Genomic DNA, 21,612 nt, shown 5'->3' with positions numbered 1-21,612 from the left:
ATTACAGGTGTGTGTTTGGGTGATAAGTGTTATGGCTGGGGTATGTATAGGGCCCCACCAAATTCATGGTCCATTTTGGTCAATTTCATGGCCATAGGATTTTTAAAATCATAAATTTCATGATTTCAGCTCTTTAAATCTGAAATTTCAGTGTCATAATTTTAAGGGTCCTGACCCAAAAAGGAGTCATGGCAGGGAGGGTTGCAAGGTTATTGTAGGGGGGGCTGTGGTACTGCTACCCTTACTTCTGCACTGCTGCTGGCAGTGGCTCTGCCTTCAGAGGGCAGCTGGAGAGAAGCGGCTGCTGGCCGAAAACTCAGCTCTGAAGGCACAGCCGCCACCATCTGCTGTGCAAAGTAAGAGTGGCATGGTATAGTATTGGCACCCTTACTTCTGTCCTGCTGCCTGCCGAGCTGGGCCCTCAGTTAGTAGCCACCTCTCTCTGGCCGCCCAGCTCTGAAGGCAGCAGTGCAGAAGTAAGTGTGGCATGGTATGGTATTGGCACATTTACTTCTTAGTTGCTGCTGGTGGGATGCTGCTTTCAGAGCTGGGCATCTGCCAACAACCACCACTCTCTGGCCAGGGCCATCCTTAGGCATACATAGCATATGTGGCTGTGTAGGGCACCCAACAATTTGGGGCACCATTTCCCTCACTGGCCGCTGCTGGAATCCTCTCTTCTCCGGCCCCTCCCCCCGTGGTAGGCTGGCTGGCTTCTCCCCACCTCCTCCCTCCCTCACTCCTCAGCTGGCCGGACGAGGGCTCCAGCCTACGGCTCTGCTGCCCCAGCCACAGGGAAACCAGAGCGGCACGGCCGGTCACTGGCGGCACAGTGACCTGGCCCACCATCGGCCAGAGTGGAGTCCCTCCCTAGACTCTGTCTGCCTGTGCCACTAGGTCTCCAACAGGGGCTGGGTAGGGTCAGGACAGGAGGAGCAAAACTTCTACATGAGTCAGCGGGGATGGGGGTAGGGGCTGGGATGAGCGCGGGAGGGAGGGAGGCAGGGACTTAAAGTGACAGTGAGCTCACTGTCTCTCTCACTTCTCTAACACGCACACACACACACACTCACACACAGACTGGCTCTCACACCCACAGTCCCCCAATACAGATTGTCATGCACACAATCTCACACTCCTCAACACACACACTGTCACACAGTCCTCACACACACACACACACACACACACACACACACACACACGTATTATTTTTGTTGTTATTACTCCTTGGTACTTCCTGTCAAAATGCTTGTGGTGAGCCAGGAGTGGCAAGGGGCTGCAGGAAGGCCATGGGCTCTGGTGAGATGCAGCTCCCATGTGACAGCACGAAGCCTGCTGTGAGCCACTGCCGCAATATCTGCTGCATACAAAGCTTGGTGTGTGTCAGCAATGGAGAGAGGTCTGGGGGTCCCTGGGTGAGAGTGGTAGCTGTGCCCCCTTGACACACTGGGGTCATCAGTGCTGGCTGGGGTCCACTGTCAATGGAGCATAGAGGCACCAGTTTAATAATACTGTGTATGGCCCCATAAATCCTAATGACTGCCCTGTCTCTGGCTGCACAGCTCTGAAGGCAGTACAGAAATAAGCGTGAGCCACCTAAAATAACTCTGCAACCCTCCATTTTGGGTCAGGACTCCCAATTTGAGAAATGCTGGTCTGCCCCATGAAATCTGTGTACTATATGGTAAAAACACACAAAAGACCAGATTTCACACGGTTGACCAGATTTCATGGTCCATGACATGTTTTTCATGGCCGTGAATTTGGAAGGGCCTTAGGCTTGTGTAACTGAGTGACTGGAGCATGAATCTGAAGGAAAAAGTTGTATGTTTGATTGAATCATACACTTTCTAAGAGTGTAAATTACATGCTGTGAGGCAAAGCCTGGCCTACCTCTGCACGTACAAAGAGTCCTAGATAGCATTGGAGTCAGTGGATTGGCTGCGTGGCACATGATGTGTGCCAGCCCTATTTCAGCAGGGGGCCTGTGTGCATGCCCCTGTAGTGGGGCAGAACGGAACAAGGGAGAGACTGGAGTGGCACCAATGGATCTGCTCTTCTGTAGATCTACCAGCTGTTGTCTGATGGCATAGGAGTGGTGGCTGCATTAGCATTCACAGAGTTATCTAAAGCAGTAAGATTCCCTTTCCTCCCTGGAATCCATAGAACCCCCTATTCCAAACCTGGATATTTGGGCTTGATGCAGGAGACAGAATTTAGTCCCACAAAACTTAATTTTTTTCCAACTAAAGAGGCTTCTTTGTGGCTAATTTGCTTCTAATTGTTGTCAAATAAATGGCGCTATATATTAGAACAACATATTTACCTATAACAAAAACTTAAGAGAACAACTCACCACCCACACATCTCTAATTATTATGTAGCTTCTGTCACCACAGAAAAAATATTGACCGATAAGTATTTACTACGAACAAATAAAATTAAAAAAAAAATAAGCTAGGACTCTTCCGCTGTTCCATATCTCCGAGGTCCTGTTTATGCTTTATGCAGTTTGCCACTTAATCTTTGACCTCTGAATGACAATTCTGACCTCAGTGTCTCCTACATAACTAAAAATAAAGACTGCACTCCTGTCTAGTGCATATGATATTAACAATGTGCTTTATGTATCTGCATAATCTGTTTGCTTGCCTATTGTGTGTTTGCCAAAAGCTCTTACATTTGAAGATCAATTGGAAGGCTGGGTTAATTACTCCAAATGCATGTGACATAATTCTTTCTAACAACAGCTAACAATGGGTGAACCTATGGTGGTTTGTGAGTTCAGTTTACTTAAGATAATCAGACAAAAGTTTGGATGCCAATCTGAACCTTCTTTAAACCTCTTGAGACTGGAAAACTGGATTGGAAATCTTGCCAGGACAAAATTATTTATATAACTCCTTTCACAGGTATCATGTGCTTTACAGCATTATCCTGGGCCTAATTATCCTTTCACTTACGCCAGTATAATTTCATTGATTTCAATGGCTTTAGTGACGATTTACAGCAGTATATGCAAGAGGAGAATAAGGACATATGAATGCCAATGTAGTGTTAAGATTAAGGAATGTCAGGGCATACAGAATAGGTTTCTACGGCAACATTATTTCTCATGTGACATGTTGCATGTCCTGTGAGACAAATATGGCTGCCCCATGCAGTTGCTCTGAAGAGGAAAAGGACATTGGGAGGACTGTGAGCAATTGTTCTCCATGTCCACTGAAGGTCGGATAAGAAGTACTGAGCTTAATCTGCAGTAAGAGAGAGTTAGGTTAGATATTAGGTAAAACTTTCTACATATACGGGTAGTTAAACTCTGCAATAGGCCTCCAAGGGAAGTTGTGGAATCCTCATCACTAAAGGCTTTTAAGAACAGGTTGGAAGAGCACCTGTCTAGGATGGTCCTGCTTCAGCATAGGAAACTGGACTAGATGACCTGTCGAGGTCTTCCAGCCTGACATTGCTATGATTCCTTGGCCACCTAGTGCATCTGTGGAGGAGGCTGATAGTGTAATTGTTCAGTTACTCCATTGAATTCAAAGGGCTACACCAGTGTAAAAGTAGCATCAGATAGCTTTTCTGAGGTAGAGCCACACTAGGAAGATGGAGAACATGCATCACCTCCAAGTCAATGGGAGGAGATGTTATGCCTATCAGATAGGTGGCCAATGTTGTGAACAGCAAAGCTCGTCACCTCTTTTAAGATACTTCATCAGTGGGTTACTTCCACAATTCCAGGCAGCACCAGCCAGCCTCCCTACCACTGGAGAGCAGCATCTGCAGCCAAATTGTAACTGCCTGCAGCATGAGAACACTTGATGAGGAAGCAACTTCAGAGATAGGAAGTGGCAGCATTATAATAGTGCTAACAACATACAAAAAAGGAATATTTTGTCCAAGGGAAGTGAGAGGGGAATAGAGGTAGACAGCATTTACTAATTATCCAAGCCACAATATGGCCAGGGCACTAGAGCTAACAATCCTAGTTTCATGAAAAATGCCCTGCATAAGCAGGTCAGGCAGGTCCTAGGTTTTATATCTCCTCCAAATGATCGATGTTGCCCCATTGACAAGGCTAATGTTAAACCACAACCAAATGTCCTCCTGATTGATTGAAGAGCTCATTTTAAGGTACAGCCTGCAAGTTTAACCTCATTATCTTCTGGTTCAGCATAGTCTCTTAGAGAAGAAATATTACATCCTACAAGACCTCTACACTGACTTGCTGTTAACCAGGCTTGGTTGAAGCCCAGTTTCATGTCTAGGAAGAGAAATAGCTCAGTAGCAACAGATGTGTCAGCTCTCCCATTCAGTTAAGCAATGCAGGGGACTATTGAACTTTCAATTTGTGAGTCTGGTTATCTCAAAAACAAGAATTGGAGCTAAAAAGAATCTTTAGTTATGTTGATGCCCTTTTGTTTTCCCTTTTCATGACAAATTATTTTTATCCTGAACTATTACAATGTGAGACAGGGTCTGTGTACAAAGAGCATCCAGTGCTGTTCAGTAGATTAACATGAATTGCAACTTGGGAGATGGGTTTCAGTGTGGAAGAACATTAATATCAGCAGTCGGATGACACACTTCAGAGACAGGACATTTTTACACAATATCAGTTCACAGCTGGCATGAATTGACCTAGCTCCATTGGCTTTGACGGAGCTGTGCCCCTTTATACCATCTGAGGCTTGTTTGATTTGGATTCCAGCTCTGAGTATAAGGTGACAGTTCAATAAGAAACAGAGGTTGCACCAAAATGATTGGGAACCTTTTCTTTAAAGGACCCAGGAAATCCAGGAAATCCTTTACACAGGAGAACAGCATATGGGGCCTTCACTCTGCCATGTGCAGCCCATGTGAGGGTCAAGCAGGATTGCAGGTTTGTGTTCTGGGAAATGCAGGAACTGCTCCTTCCTAATCCCCTGACCAGCAGCACAATGTGGAATAAACTGCACTAGAGACAGGGGTATAGAAATAGGTACACAGAGACACCCAGAAGCTCTATCATTCATAGCTGAATGACTCCCATTTTGTTAAACCATTGACGTCTTTCCTTAAAAGCAATTACAGCCCAGGATTTTACGACAGAATGGCCTCCTGGTCCCAATAAATGCATGGAGAAGTCGGAGCAGAAATGAAGGCCAAATACCACAGAGATGGCCATCACCGGTGAGTCGTAGGGGGCGAGTGGCATATCACAAGAAATAAGATGTAAGCCAGGGTGGAGTGCAGGGCCTGAATGAGAACTTTAATTTTTATGGTGGGCTGAGCAGAGCCAAGTAATTCCCATGTATCTATAATAAAATGCTATACATATTATGCCTATTTAGCCTATCTTAACTGGACATGCTTGGGAGTATTTTGCTTATAAACCCCATTTTGGAGTGTGTTCCAATAGAAGGTGAGTAATGGAGAGGTCAGCACTAGCCACCTGCATCCACTGAGTCACAGGAAGTATAGCACGTCACCCCTCAACACCCCTTCTATTGTTACTGTCAGACTGCAAACTTGCCCCACTGGGTTTGTACTCACTTTCTTAACCACATTCAGAGATAGGCGCTGAGCCCTTTCTGCTCCCAATAAAGCCAGGGGGCTCAGATACCACAGTGATAGATATAACAGAAGAACACAAATAGAAGACAGGGAACCATGTGTGCGTTGCACTTCTCCAGATCAGGCCCTTAGAAAGAGACTTGTGCTTCTCCCTCCCCGCAGTATCTGTCTGTATTGTTCAATACTCATTCAGTAACACTTAAAACACTCCCTGTTTGGATGTGGATCAGCAGACTATCATTAAGTTTAATAGCTCTCTTCATTGGTATCACTTCATTCCCCTTATCTCTTCCCTTCTTTAACTCGGCCTTTGAACATTAATCTGCTCTCTAGTGCAGTCTGCACCCACCCTTGCGCCAGATTTTTGTTTGCCCTGTACTTACCAGACTACAAGTCCCTTAGGGGAAGGATCCTTGTTATTTGGATCCAACTCTTCATAACATTTAAGGGCTGTACAGATCTGAATGTCTTGAGTAACTGCAGGAGTGAAATCCTGGCTCCTTTGAACTCAGAGGTAAAACTTCCATAGGCTTCAAGGGGCCAGAATTTCACCTCAGCTCAGCTCACCCAGAGCTTGGATCTGAATTTTAATTTTCCCCAAATCCCAGGACACCATAAGAATAACTTCCACCAATCACAACAGGAGTTATTCATATCCTTCAGGAGTTGTCCTCAGATCTTTGTTTGAAACTATTTTACTTTGCATGTGTTTGAAGAGCACTGGGGTACCTGAAAGGAGAATCATGCCCAGAGAGAAAGAGTATTATAAACAATTCTACATTTTTTGTGCATAAATAACCCCCTCAAAATAAACACATATTTGTTCATTCTTTACAATACATGTACACTAGAGCAAAATTCAACAGGTCATTCCAACCAGCGGTTAAATAAGCTCACCCTCTATGTGCTTTCTTAATAGAATCTGTTTTTTCTTCTTCTTTACCCTACTTCATAGGAATGAAAGCAAATGTTTTTGGCACTTCACTGCTGGATTGTTAGCATATTTGCTTTGGGGGGGGGGAAAGATCATAAAAGATGTTTGGCATAGTTTTGATTTGAAAAGGATCTAATGCCAAATATAAACATTGAAAACAAATGTGTGGTTTAACTGTCATTTACTCCAGGATCATGGGAACTACTGCCTGATTTTCCTGATGACTTGTAACAATTATTATGCTCTCCTCCAAAGACATAAAACATACCAGTATGACTAGCATTACACAGCTTGAACATCGCTGCTAAGCTTCTGATTGACTGCCGGGACCTTGATGTCAGCAGAGCCATCATGTGGTACTGGCAACAGTAGCTCATTCTGTGCAGTCAAACTGTCAAGCACATCTCTCGCTGGTGAGAAATTTTCCCTCACTTTTTGTTGTATTGTGACTCGACAATGTGTATTTGTACTAATAATGTGAAATGTCCCTGTTATCCACACAGGAAGTAGTTGCCTGGCTGGTGGCACTAACAGAGTATATAACTCTGGGTCTAGAAGATTAAGGCCAGCTGATCATCTGTAGAAAGATAGGACTGGTGGGAAGTACTTTACCAATTCTCCTTGAATAAAGGATCACTGCTTGAGCCTGCACTCTTATTTCTGGGGTGTGTAATCTGTCTGTCTATTTAACACTGCAATGTCCAAGTGGTTCCCCAATTAAATAGTGCAAATCAGAAGTAATACCACTGAAGTCATTGGGCCAGATTCTGGCCCTTTCTATTGTTCTGCAGTGTGAAGAGACTAAAAAACTGCCATGAGTGGGCAGCTGAGGATATCCCTTGGCATATAACATCACCTGCAGCTCCCCCTGGTATATGGAGTGTGCTAGGATAGAAGGGAGAGCCAGACCAAGCTGCACTCAGTCCATTCCTGTTGGTATAACAGCCCTTTGGGGCTCTTACAAGGCAATGCAGTTTAGAACAGCTCTGAAGCTTCCCTAAACTACTGTGAGGATGGGGACAGTGGAAAAACAGCATCAGCAAACTGCAAGTTTAAATTCCCCCCAAAGCTGTATCCTGCAATTACTGGGCACAACTGAGGATTTTACACCACTGTAAGTGAGCAAAGAATGAACCCCTAGCTCTTTAACATTCATTGGCTATGTCTACACTATAAGCCATGGCATATGATTTCCGCTTGCATACAAATACTTGCACTAGCTCGATCAGAGCTAGTGCAAGTATAAATAGCTGTATAGCCATAGTAGCACAGGCAGCAGCAACATGGTTTAGCTGAGCCAAGTACATACCATGGGGTGCAGGCAGATTTGTGCTAAGCCATGCCACCACTGCCTATGATACACTAGTATTTACACTCACACTAGTTCACATCAAGCTAGCGCAAGAGTGTATGTGAGCTGGGAAACACACCCCTAGCTGGTAGTGTAGCCATAACCATAATAGGAGTTAGGTGGGCTGGTCTACACTACAAAAATATGTTGGCTTAATTACAGCGGTCAGGGCTGTGGAAAATTTCACCCTCTGTGCACTGTAATTAAGCCAAGCTAAGCCCCGTTGTAGACACTGTTAAGTTGACGGAAGACCTAGCTACTGCCTCTCGGAGAGGTAGATTTATTAGTGACGGAACAACCCTTTCCAGCACTATGGTAATTGTCTGCGCCGCAGTGGTATTTTCAGTGTAGGATAGTGTAAATTAGGCATTTGTATACCCACGTGCCAATGTAAGGTGTTGAATCTCTTGTCACTCACACAGGCTTTACGTTAGCATTGTTCTATTGACTTCATTAGGGTTACTCCTGCTTTGTACTGGTGTTAGAGGTGACTCTGATCTGGGAGGGATTACAATTCATATTTGAAAATTAGGTCCCCAGTGGTAGTTATGAGCAGAGTTTAGTTTCATACAGGTCTGGGCTAGGAACAGAATTAGCATTCAAGTGTAGTGAATCAGGAGCAAGTTTTAACACAACGGTGATAGGTAAAGCTATAAACCAAGACGAGAATATAAATAAAATCTATGGTTCAGAATCCTTGAGATATTATAATCTATCATTTTGCTGCCGTGCGTGTTGCTCCATCAGAACAACTAACCCATCCTGCAAGAATTTCAGAAGAAAAGATTCAGCAAGAAAATTCAAAGTGTAAAATCTGGAGACTCCAGACATCAGCTTTTGTGCTGTCTGTTCTATTCTGAAAGAAAATCATCTCTTAATTTCCAAAGCATATTGTTCCTACTAAGAGCAAAACTTTAGGAGGAAATCACATCATCAGCGAAGGGAGCGCCAGCTCCTTTGTACTATTTTTCAGCCCTGCCTTGGGAGCCAATAATCTGTCATTCCTTGAATAAACAACCACCTTATCATATCACAAACATTTATTTAACCCTTTTCTCCTGAGCTTTTACCAGCCAAGCAAAGTGGCTAGTGGGGGTAGCCCAATCCCTAGACTACTCTGGCAGAAAGGACAAATTTCCTGTGTATTACACCCAATCTGTAAAGTGTCAGGCTGCCCTTCTTCAGTCTCCATGAAAAGCAGCAGCTTGAATCACTGCATCTCACATACCATAATCAAATTTTCCTGTCTCCTCTGTCCCTCCCCAATACATTAACGCCTCTCTCCCTGCAGACATACCCTTGATTCCATCTGGGGGTCTAACCAACGAAAGCCAGATTTAATTTCTTGGGGGTTTGGGGTGGCAAGGGAGGTTGTTTACATTTCTTCTTTTAACAAGAGACTCCGATGAACCGGAGCATTTGAATCCAAGTTGTTGGGATTGGGTTTTTTAAAGATATTCTTTGACTCTGACATCATCAGCAAACGGAATTGGTAAAGTATGTACATTTCCTCAGCTCCCACAGTATCCATTTTCTCTCAGTGGATGTCTCTTATTTTTCTTTTTCAGCATTGCTCCCACACAACAAGGCCAATTTTTGTTTAAGACAAAGAAAATATAAACAGACCATGGATTTGGAATATGAGTGAGCTCTCTGAGCTCAAAGAATTCTTCAGCAGTGTGGAAGGGTTGTGTTGTGTTAACAATTTGCCTGGGGAATTTGGCTAATCAAGATACTGAGACAGTATCTCAGGTAGATTTGCCTGGGTCCCCCAGAGGCTTGTAGATACAGATGTTCATCGTTCACACCCCTGAAAGTAAAAACTAAAAATGCTTGAATTAGTCTATTTGAAAGTAATAAAACAACTCTTTGAAGTCTGAGAGCGTTTGAAGTGAACATGTTGTAGGTAAGACCAGCCATAGTAACTGAGCGGATGGGAGGCCAAAGTCCTTGTTCCTTGTTAGTACAATAAATATAGTGCTCACTACCCAAAGTCCGTACTTGATCTGAGGGGCCCCCAGAGAGAGGAGTGTGTCACTGACAGAGTGAGCACTGGGGAGTTTGGCAGCTTAATTAGAAGTTGGTGGATTAAAATAAAGATCTGTTAAATTAAACAAATAATTTCAAAATCCTCAGCTTCTAGTTTAAAGATGAAGGTAAAGACTTAGTTACCTTAGTCACAGAGTCAAACCCACAGTTTAACCATGGAAGTAGAAGACCAGCAGCACACCATCAGAGTGGGGAATATTCAGTTTTCTGCACAGAGGGCAGAATGTTTGACTATTTGCCTTGTGGACAAGTGGCAAGTATGCACTTGGTGCACCCAGCTTGTGGCCCTCTGGGCCCAGGTACTTCTGGAGACCTGAGCTGCTGAACCAGAGGCAACAGATTCTGCCTAAAAGTGTGTGTGTGGGGCATGATGCTCCTCCCCATTTGTCACCCCGCTCCTCTCCCTCCCCGCCCCGAGGCCTCGTCCCCCAGCCAAGCCGGAGTTGGTCCAGAGAACCCGGGCTCCTCCACTTGCCTGGGATGAGGGGACCGACAGCAGCCTCTGGCCCATGTCCCCAGCCCTTAATCCCCACCCCCTCACACACACATACACACAGCTACCTGCGTGGATCTTACCTCAGCTTGGCTCTGGCTTCCGGCCGGACGGTGGGGCCAAAAAGCTGGAGCCAGGCCATGGTAAGAACGCCCCAGGCAGCTGTGGGGAGCCACAGACCCACCACCTGCCCTGGACAGAGGGCCCTGAGGGTTGGGGACATGGGCCAGGGGCTGCTCTTGGGCCCCTCCACCTGAGGAGTTTGCTGGAGGGTCTGCGGCTCCCCACAGCTGCCCAGGCTCTCTGGCCCAGCCTCCTTTTCTGGCATGGTTGGGGGCAGGGCCTGAGGTGAAGGAGGAGGGGCAGGGGTGAGCCAGTGGCAAAAGGTGGATGGAACAGGGCCTCTTGGCCCCCCCCCCCTTTTCTGGCACTTCTGTGCTGAACTGGTGGAGCAGAGACTGAAATTATCTCTAAAAAAGCAAGGTTCCAGAGATTATGTGAGTGTGTCAGCACTTAGGTGCAATCCAGACCCTGCCACCCTGGGTGCCTCACAATGCTTTGCTACTATTGCTCTCTGTCTGTGATGCTCACAGTCAGCAACAAGCATGCAGGTCACACCCTGAGTGTGTGTGTACTAAGGAGCCAGCCCTGGTTCAGCAACTTGGACTCCAGCAGCCTGTCTATAGCCCCACTTTAGCTTCCACTAGCCGTGGTTACAACCAGCAAGGTGACACCAACACACTCCAAGTCCTGAATTTTCCCCAAACCAGGTGCTCTGCAATGTCCATCCCACTCCTGGGCAGTTCAGAGAAATAATAAGTTTCACTGACCCTTTAAAGAGACAAAACCACATTACAGCTTATTATCCTAACTGGGGTAAACACGCTTTCTTTTAAACACAGCTCTGAGTTAGTTTACGGTACAAATAAAACAAAATTATTAAAAATAGGGCACAGGTTAAGTGATGCCAAGTTAAAAAAAATCAGTATAGAGAGTTACATGCAAATAAAAGTGAAAACTTGCATCTAAAAGTCTTAAACTTAATCTAGCAAAGTACAAGCTTTGTTCAAGATTTCTCCAATCAATCTTCCTTCTTCCCAGTCATGACCTTTGGAAGAAGGCTGGGTTCCCTTGTCTTCCTAGGTGAAAGATCTTTGCCTAAGCAAGTTTCTCACCTATATTCACTTCCCAGAGACTTCAACACCTCCATCTCACCCTTGGTTGAAGGACCCATCTTTCACAGCTTGCAAGAATTCTGGCTCCTTGTGTCTGTTTAGTGGTGGATGTCAAAGATGGCTTCTGTCCTTGCTTATATCTTCGATTGCTTTTCACTTGAGGTTCAGGCTGTCCCTCCTCGTCTTTATAGACCAGTAAACCTTTGCAATGTATTCTTTGAAAAGTAAAATCCAACCAAGGTTCTATCTCCTGCTCGATATAGATGCCATGGTGTCTCCTCCCCCACTTATTAGCTTGATAGCTTTCTTACCTAATATGTAAATAGACCTTCATTGTCTCTGCCTGAGGACCTGGCTGGTCAGAGAAACAACACATTCCTTTGTCTAGGGTGAATCTGTTTACCAACTCCCTCAACATGTCAAATTTAAAAACATTTTAGTCTGAATTCCAGCATATATCCATAACTCTTAATACACACTGCATACATACATCATGCAAGAATATTAATGATCAGTGAGTTGCTGGTTTTCAAATGATACCTCTCAAAGCGTGTTTTGTATAACAATTATTACAGTAATGTGTAGGGTGTGAATACAGGGTGCTTAGGGTCACATCTGCCCCTTATAAAGCTTCAGGAGGGTTAGCCACTGGCTGATCTGGAGGCAGCAGGTCAGAGCCTCCTTTCCTGGACAAGCCATCTGCCATCATATTTTCTTTCCCCTTTATATTGATGAAATCTGTTTTGTCACTTTTACAGTCTTCAGGACATATCAGAGTATCCATAATTTCACCTACAGAGTTGTTACGAACATTTCACAGTGACATCAATGACCACAGTGTTATTAGATTTCAAATATACTGCATATCACCTTTTAAATAAATAGCATTAGGTGTAGTGAGTATGTCAGGCCTGACAAGAGTTGATGACACAGTAGTGAACCACAAATGTACCTCTGCATCACAGCGAGTCAAACAGGTATCCTTCAGAAAAATAGAAATCTATTTCTAATGAAGCCAGTGGAAAGGAGCACAAACTATGGCAGGTCAAATGAAAGATGGCAATTAGAAGAGAGAATTCAGAGGAGACTAATAGAAATGATAAAAGGCTTAGAAATCTAACCTATGAGGAAAAGTTAAAAAAATTGGGCATGTTTAGTCTTAACAAGAGACAACTGAAGGAGAACCTCATAACAGTTTTCAAATATGTCAAGAACTGTTATAAAGAGATTTATTTGGGCATAAGCTTTCATGGGTAAAAACCCACTTCTTCAGATGCACCCACAAAAGTTTATGCCCAAATAAATCTGTTAGTCTTTAAACTGCCACCGGACTCCTCATTGTTTTTGTGGATACAGACTAACACAGCTATTCCTCTGATACGTGTTATAAAGAGGACAGTAGAGAATTGTTCTCCATATCCACTGAAGGTAGGACAAGTAGTAATAGGCTTAATCTGCAGCAAGGGAGATTCAGATTAGATACTAGGACAAACTACCTAATTATAAGGGTAGTTAAGATCAGGAATAGGTTTCCAAGGCCTGGTCTACACTGGAGCGGGGATCGACCTAAGATACACAATTTTAGCTACGAGAATAGTGTAGCTGAAGTCGAAATCTTAGGTCGACTTACCTCGCATCCTCATGGCGTGGGGTCAACTGCCGTGGCTCCCCCATCGATTCCACTTCTGCCTCTCGCTGTGGCAGAGTGCAGGAGTCGACAGCAGACCAATCCGGAATCGATTTATTTCGTCTACGCTAGATGCGATAAATCAATCCCTGATAGATAGATCACTACCCGCTGATCCGGTGGGTAGTATAGATGAACCCCAAGGGAAGTTGTGGAATCCCCATCATTGGAGGTTTTTAAGAGCAGGTTGGACAAACACTTGTCAGGGATGGTCTAGGTTTACTCAGTCCTGCCTCAACTCAGGAGGCTGGACTCGATGACTTCTCAAGGTTGCTTCCAGCTTGACATTGCTGTGATTCTGGGAGGGCTAATGCCAAAGCTATAAAAAAAACCAAACAAGTATAACAGAAGCAGGAATTTTGGGGGAGAATCAGTGGGTCTGCTGGATTACTAAAGAGCGAATGAAGCAAGTGAGACTAAGAATAACACATAGAAGCTGAATGATTCCTTAGCATTGATCTTCCTGACAGAGGATGTTGGGGAGAGACCTACTCTTCAAGTAATAAAGACGAGGTACTGTCAGAGACTGAGGTGTCAAAAGAACAGATGCTGAAACAAAATGATCAACTGAAATTTACAAGTCAACAGGACTAGCAGTTGTTCAAGTTTTCCTGTAAAACAGGACTATAAACCTGGAGTGAAATCAATGTCAAAACTCCCATTTACTGCAACACAGCCAGACTTTCAACCATATAGTCTCCACTCTACATGGAACAGCAGCTTGTTAGACAGGTCTGCGCGAGTGGTAATGTATTATAATGAATTACAAAATACCTGAGCCAGAAAGCAAAGAGTGGTTAATTTTCAACATGGCAAACGGTTAAAAGTGGTGGGGCCCCCCAAAGTTCCACAATAAGAGCAATTTGGTTTGATATGATTATTGATAAGCTGCAAATGGAGGTGACCAGCATGACAGCAAAAGTGAAGAGGACACAAAATTATTTAGGATAGTTTAATCTAGATAGTCCTTGGAGGAACTTTGGAGAAATCTAACAGTTAGGGACATGAGCAATATGATGGCAGATGAAATTCAGTGTTGAAAAATGCAAGTAACGCAAATTGGAAGGACAACTTTGAACTGCTTGAATTACACTTCCAGGAATTGGGGCTGTAGGATTCAGGAAGTGGAATATTCCTGACACTGAGTGGGATTGTAAAAGGAAGTAAGGCAACTGTTAAGAACCTAAGAATGAGAATAATACAGGCTGAGTTGTGTCCTGATTTGGCTTCAGGGAATCACAGTAAAATCGATCCTTTCCTGACACTGACTGTAATTGTTGGTCCTATGTGATAGCCATGGGAGTTTATAACCATACAAGACCAGGTGCATGTCAAGGACATATGTCTTGATTAGGAACTGCACAACTATGATCATTTTTACACCCAGCTCTCTTTTAACTACTGAAGTTTAAGTTTAAAATGCAACATTCTTGGTGGACGTTTGCTTTATTATAGAAGATATATGCACATTTCCAGAAAATTCAAAACCTAGGAGAGGGAGGTTGTATTGTTTATATATTCAGAGTACAGTAAGAATTGCTTCCAAGCAGTCTTCTTTTACAGATACAACTTTATCTTATAAATTATTCACCATTCTTCAAGGGCTAAAAGTAAAGACTTTTGTGCATGTAAAAATGCATGTGCTGTTGTGTGCCTATGTTTGTGCACACGCCTACCACAGTTGTGCACTCACTAGTTGGGCATCTAAAAGAATAATATTTAGCCTAAATATATGTACAATCACAGTAGTTGCACACACAAATGCAAGTGTCATTGCATGTGCATTGTTGCAAAGAGATCTCAGGCCTCTTTTAACAAGATGGCTGAAGTATACTTCTTATACTGTACAACTCTTGAATTAATATGAAAATTAGATACAATTGACTCAGGTTAAAACAGAGACTGGGAATGGTTGGGTCATTAAACTAATTGTATCTTTTTCCCTATGTGAAGTTCTCCTCACACCTTCTATGGGTCATCTCGATTATCACTTCAAAGGTTTTTTTTCTCCTGCTGATGATAGCTCATATCAATAGATTGGACTCTTACAGTTGGTATGGGTACTTCCACCTTTTCATGTTCTCTGTATGTTTAATTATCTTCTGTCTGTGTGTTCCATTCTATGCATCCGAAGAAGTGAGCTGTAGCCCACGAAATAAATTTGTTAGTCTCTAAGGTGCCACAAGTACTCCTGTTCTTTTTGCAGATACAGACTGACATGACTGCTACTCTGAAACATGTACAACTCTTGTATATTAGGAATGATGTCTCTTTCTCCCTTGCCATTGGCTGGTGATTAGCACTTGATTGAACTGTTTGCTAAATTAGGATTTTCCTGAATAACAGTTAAAATCCTGCCTTCATTGGAATCAATGGGAGTATTCACATTGACTGAAATGTGGCCAGGATTTCACCCCATATTTTCAGCCCAGACTCTATTTTTGCATACATAATTATTAGTGGGTGCACTTTTGGTCAGTTGTCTGTCTCAACATCTGATTTGCAAGTGCAAATACTGAGAGGGCTTCTGAAAATTTGGCCCAAAATATGTCATGAGATGACATCAAAAGGCAGCCCCAAATCAATAAAGGAAGAATATTAAAATGGAACAGGAATGGGGAGTTCTTTTTGGCTGGAAAGAGAAGCAAAAGAAATTCTGAAAGGGCAAGAAAAGCGATTGTAGTATGAGAGAGTTGGGTTTTGATGACTAAAACTGAACCCTTTAATGGTGAAATAATGCTACTATCACATTCAAAAACTACAGAATGGCTGAAGATCAGTGAGCACCACTGCAAGCGCAATCATGGGGCCAAATTAATCCCTGGTGTAACTTCAGCTGAGTTTAGTAGAGTACTGTAACGGATAAATTTAGCGCATATTAGAGATTAAAGAGATCTGTTAGGTCTTTGCTTTCATTCCCCACAGGTTGTGGAGGACAGTCAAGTGAGAAGGTCTTGATGTTCCACAAAACTTTTTTAAAGAGAGTGCAAAGCAAGCACCTGTTTGGCGGGCTGTGGTTTTCTCTACAATCTCACAGCCATGGCTGTGGGTCCCTTGGGCACATAACACGGAGATGGCTACACGTAACCAGGGGGAGAAAAGCTAAATGGATTATATCTGAGTGATATGCATGTAGAATCCATGCCACTGGAAAATGTACTGAGTCTATTTTTAATGCACTGTTTCATTTCACATCTGCTACCATTACAGATTTGTTATTGTTTCCATTATTACCACTTGTTTTCAGGAGTTTATAACTGTGCTACAAAATGTAACCCTGGGTTGGAATTTAGCTTACAAGATCTTAGCCACAAGCAAATCATTTTTACCAATTAAAAAAAGAAAGACTAAACTTTTTACTGATATGAAACACATTTTAGATGTTCTTCAAAATCATAATACCCAAAATCTAGTTTAATGTATTATTATTAGTTGTGAAACTTAGCAGCACTGCATAGCATACAGACGACAGAAAATTCTTTCCCTGAAGAGCTCATGATCCCTGAGTTGCATGAATAGTAGCTGTCAAGTAGTTATTCAGTTATGATATTTTAATAAAATAATGAAAAAACTCACAGAGATAAGGAAACAATGTATTTTCCCATTGCTAAGTACAGAATACCCACTTATCAACTTTATATTTACATGCTTGTATCAGTGTATTATATATTACAACTAGATATGGGCCCAAAGCAAAGTTCCAACTCTAAACATGATAGAACTTTAGAGGGTGTGGCTGGGCCTTACCTTCTTGTCATAGAATGCAGGTGTTATCTCAGTTTTCCTCACTGGTAGGCTGGTTTAGCTCTCCAGCTAATCTAAAATACTCTAGACCTTCTGAAGTAAGAAGAGTCAAAGTAAACAATAGTCCAAAATGAAAGCAAACTTTCCTTATCTTCTTCCTCCTCCAGGATAAGAAGAGCTCCTGCCCTCTGTCTTCCAAGAACTTCAACTCTTGGGCCCTAGACAACAAAGTGGGTATCAGGTATAACCCCAAACTCTCCATTTTCTCTTTCCACAATGCTACTTCCTTATTGAGATATCGCCACACCTGATTCTTTGGGTACTTCACCAAACCTTCCAGCTCTCGTTAAGGCCCCTCCTGGACTGTTTTACAGATCCTTCCTGAGGGTTGCCATCTTTCTAATGGCTGGTAACCAGAATCCTGAGGCTTCTCCTCCTTCTCTGTCTCTCTCCCACAAGGTCCTGTCCCTACTCTGCCTCTTCCCCCCATCCTCAGATTAAAAAAACCCACAGACATCAGGGCTTGTCAAACAGCTCCCGGAAACACAAGCTGAAGCCCAGATCGTCCATGTGAAAACCAGACAAATGGCAACTCTGTTGTTCCTTTTGAGGCCCTATCAGGCTGGTTTTCTGACCCTGTGACTAGAGACACCCACCACATGCCTTATTTCCTTCAGGTCTTCCCTTGTACTGAATAAGGGGATTTGCTTATGTAAAGCCTCCCTTCCCAGCATTCCTTGCTGTGAGCCCTACAACTCCAACAGTTCTGAGAACTACAATTCCCAGAGTTCCACACATTCTGGGTTGAAACCAGGAACAGGGCAGTGCTAAATCCATGGCCTACCTTAAAGAGTCAGCAAACACTGTTTCAGAGGGATTTAAAAATTGAATATGAAATCAAATCCAAATAAAAATAGTCACTAAGTCTGATTTTCCTCTCACACCAGTGCAGATCCCGAGTAACTCCACTGAAATCAATGGAATTACACCAGTGTAAACAGAGGTGAAAGTAAGCTGGTACGGGCTGGTACGGAGGACCGGTAAGAAAAGGAGACTGACTGAGGGAGGGAGAGAGAAGCCTGCTCCCTGCATAAGAATAGTTTAAACTCAGCTGATGGTTCAGCTCCCAGAGCTAGGTTTCTGGCATCCTTGTTAATTTCACTCATAGTAGCTGGGGGGAAGGGGTTGAAGGGAGGGTGTGTTTGACCATGGCAGGGGCAGTCCTTTTCTGCCCCCGGGATGAGGGGAATCTCTCCAATACTAATATACATAACAAATACAAGCATTTGGCTGCACAGCTTAAATCCAAAGCTAATAAAGCAGGTGGAAGGGGAAAACTCACTGCCACATTGGTTTCTCAGCTCCTCCCTCCCCCTCCTCCAGCCAGGCTGCAGATAAGGCTCTGCATTCCTCCCCCCACATCCCCAGCAGGGGTTTTCTTCTAGGTTTTAGCTTGCAGTAGGGACACTGGCTGAGATGCCTGCTGCTGCTGCCTGCAAAAGAACAATTTAAACTCAGCTGTTCCCTGTGCAGCTCAGTGCCCAGAGTTAGGAGCCATTTCTGGCATCCTTATTAATTTCACTCCTAGTTGTTGTTGGGTGTGTATGACCATGGCAGGGGCAGTTCTTTTCTGCCCCTGGGATGAGGGGATCTCCTAAACACAATCAAAATCAGGAACCATTTCCAATTTCAAATCTATCCCTCCCCAGCAGAGGATCATGGTTGTGATGTCCAAACTGCTTGCAGATCCTCTTTGAAGTGTTACTGTTTAAAAAAAACAACACAAAAAACATGAAGAACATGGTGGAAAGATGTGTCATGATGATTAGGGTTTATTTTGGGCAAAGCAATTTTGCTAAAGCAACTAAAGATTCACAGGGAAAGCAAATAGCCCCTACAGACAAAACCACAAAGGGATTTGGGGGGGGGGGAATTGAATATTCAGGGAAATTATTGTGCCTCCTTTGAAATAAATAGTAGTTTTCATTCCAATCCACCCTCTTTATATATTGATTTAAACACTTGAAATGTCCTTAGGACATCGGCTGCAATCTCAGATCTCTTTTTGTTTTGCCCTGCCTGCAGAGTGCTGAGGCTGAAATTGACAAAACTTTCTCTAAATATCTTGTATATTTCATGAAAGCTATTCTAGTTGTCCTTCATTCACCCCTGACTTCCCCTCCTTCCCCCACCCCGTCTCCCTCCCTGCCTGGCTGGCTGTGGTTTTTGCTTTGGTTACTTACTCCTTGGCAGACCTAGCCCAGCAGCACCTGCTGGCTCTCTGCAGGCAGCAGCCCACAGAGGCCGGTTGCTGGGGTCGCTGCTGGTTGGTGGCAGGCTGCAGCTGCATTGTTTGTGACACATTCATATACATACATACAGTCAGAGGTGAAAGTGTACCGGCAAGAGCCAGTATGCCGTGCTGGACCACATCGACTTCCACAGAGGAGATTGAAAGGGCTCTGGGCTGCCCGCGGCTGAGATTTAAAGGGCTCAGAGCTCCCCGCAGCTGCAGGCAGCCCAGAGCTCTTTGAATCCCAGCCATGGCTCTGGCAGCCGGCTTGGGGCCAGGATTTAAAGGGCTCAGGGCTTCCCTCGGCAACAGGGAGCAAGGGCCCTTGAAATCCCTGCCCCAGCCCCACAAAGCTCTGGGTTTTCCCTGGCGACCAGAGCCCCGGGCCCTTTAATTTGCCCCTGAACCCCAGGGGGCTCCCAGCCACCTCTGCAGCTGGGAGCCCCTGGTTGATTTAAAGGCTCTGTGTCTCCCAGCCACAGCTGGTTCCCCAGGGCCTTTAAATCTTGAGAGGCCATGCCTCTTCTGGATGAGGCCATGCTCCCCTCAGGACTCCGGCAGTACCGGTAAGTCCTGTAAATTACTTTCACCTCTGAGTGTAAAACATGTAAATAAGAAAAGAATCAGGCCCTGTATCTTTATATAAGGTATAATCCAGGGCTGGCTCTAGCTTTTTTGCCGACCCAAGCAAAAAAAACAAAACAGCAAATGCAGGGAGCACGTGGAGGGTGGTCAAGGCAGCAGCCGGGTGAGAGGGGTTTCCCCCTTCGGCCTTGGGGTGCCTCTCCCGGGAGCTGCAGGAGATGCTGGCTCAGCCGCTCCTTAAAAGGCAGCTTGACCAGGCTGTGCTCAGAGTGGCATGGGAGGCGGAGGCTGGTGCAGGTGGTGGGGAGTGGCGCGTCCCGGGGAGCCCGGTGGCACAGTGAGTGGCGGGGATCATTAGTTCCTGCGCCCCTGGTCTGGGATCCATGTCCCTGCAGGGCTGGGCTGGGACTAGCAGAGCATGGGGAGCTGGCCGGGGGCTCCAGAGCTGCGGACGGGGCTGCCAAAGGAAAAAAAGAAACCACAGCAGGGTGGCCGGAATATGCTGCCCCAAGATTGGCCGGAATGCCACCCCTTACAATGTGCTGCCCCAGGCAAGTGCTCTCTCGTGTAGTGCTTGGAGCTGGCCCTGGTATAACCAAATCCCTGGATCTGCATGCTTCTGAAATTCATATTGTGTTGCTTGAGCCCTGATTTTGTTATAAAGAAAGAGGTGAAAATACTACAATTTCCCCCCGTACATTTATTCAAATTTTTAAAACAAATTTGCTGTGACTGTTTTTGCACACCTTCCTGTTCACTTTCTGCCCATTTCTAACCAATGAGTTAGTAATCTTGGCTGAAACAAAGGGGCTGGTGTGACTAAGTAAGCAATAACTACAGTAAGTCATGTGGGGAATTCACAATTCATTATGCTTTTGATTGACTGCAAGTGCAAAAATACAGGCACAAAAATAGAGCCTTGTAAACATTTGGTCCCAAATGTGTTATCCTAATTAGATGCAAAGAATAAGAACCAGTAGATGCTGTATAGTTGTTTTTGCTGTGTCCTAGTAAGGGAATCCTCACGCTGTAGCAGTCCCACTGGGAGAAACAGACTAAGGCTACAGCGTCCTTCTTATCAGGGCTGCCTGCCAAACTTTCTCAGGAGTAAGTGTCACTTTGTGGTATCCCTATTTTCCTTCCCAATAAAATAATAATTTAGCAGTGCCTGGGATGCTGATAGTAAATCAATACCAGATTGCAGGAGTCGCTGCAATATTCAACCTATTTATCAAGTAATGTCAGTTAGCTATGTGAGCAGAGGCAGGACAGAGGCTACTGTACCCTTAAGTAATTTGCTTTAGAAAATCAGAAACTAGTTATTGTTCTTAAGAAAACCACAGAATTACAAGACTTCACCAACACACGTGATCATTTAACCCTGGTCTGATTCTGTCTCCCTCAATCACACTGAGCAGTGTCACTGTGTTTGCCCTCCACACTGTGGGGATTTATACCCGTCAAGTCTTGCTCCACCTAAAGCTATCCTGCACTTTCATGAGTACCATAGATGAAAGAAAATGAAGTATGAGGTTTACAAGTTTACCCAAAACAGATATACAGCTATCATTACTGCTATATCTAATATAGATTTTATCTCCCCACCTCTGCTCAAAATAAGAGCTGTAAACCACATACCCACCTCTCTAATTGACAGCGGGACAAACAGCCACATACCCCTCTCAAATAGAGACACACATAGTTTGGATTCTTTTAATTTATTGCAAAAATGGAAAGAAAAT

This window comes from Gopherus evgoodei, chromosome 2 (assembly GCF_007399415.2).
Source record: "Gopherus evgoodei ecotype Sinaloan lineage chromosome 2, rGopEvg1_v1.p, whole genome shotgun sequence".
Classification (NCBI taxonomy): Eukaryota; Metazoa; Chordata; order Testudines; family Testudinidae; genus Gopherus; species Gopherus evgoodei.
Note: the sequence above shows the minus strand (reverse complement) of the source record.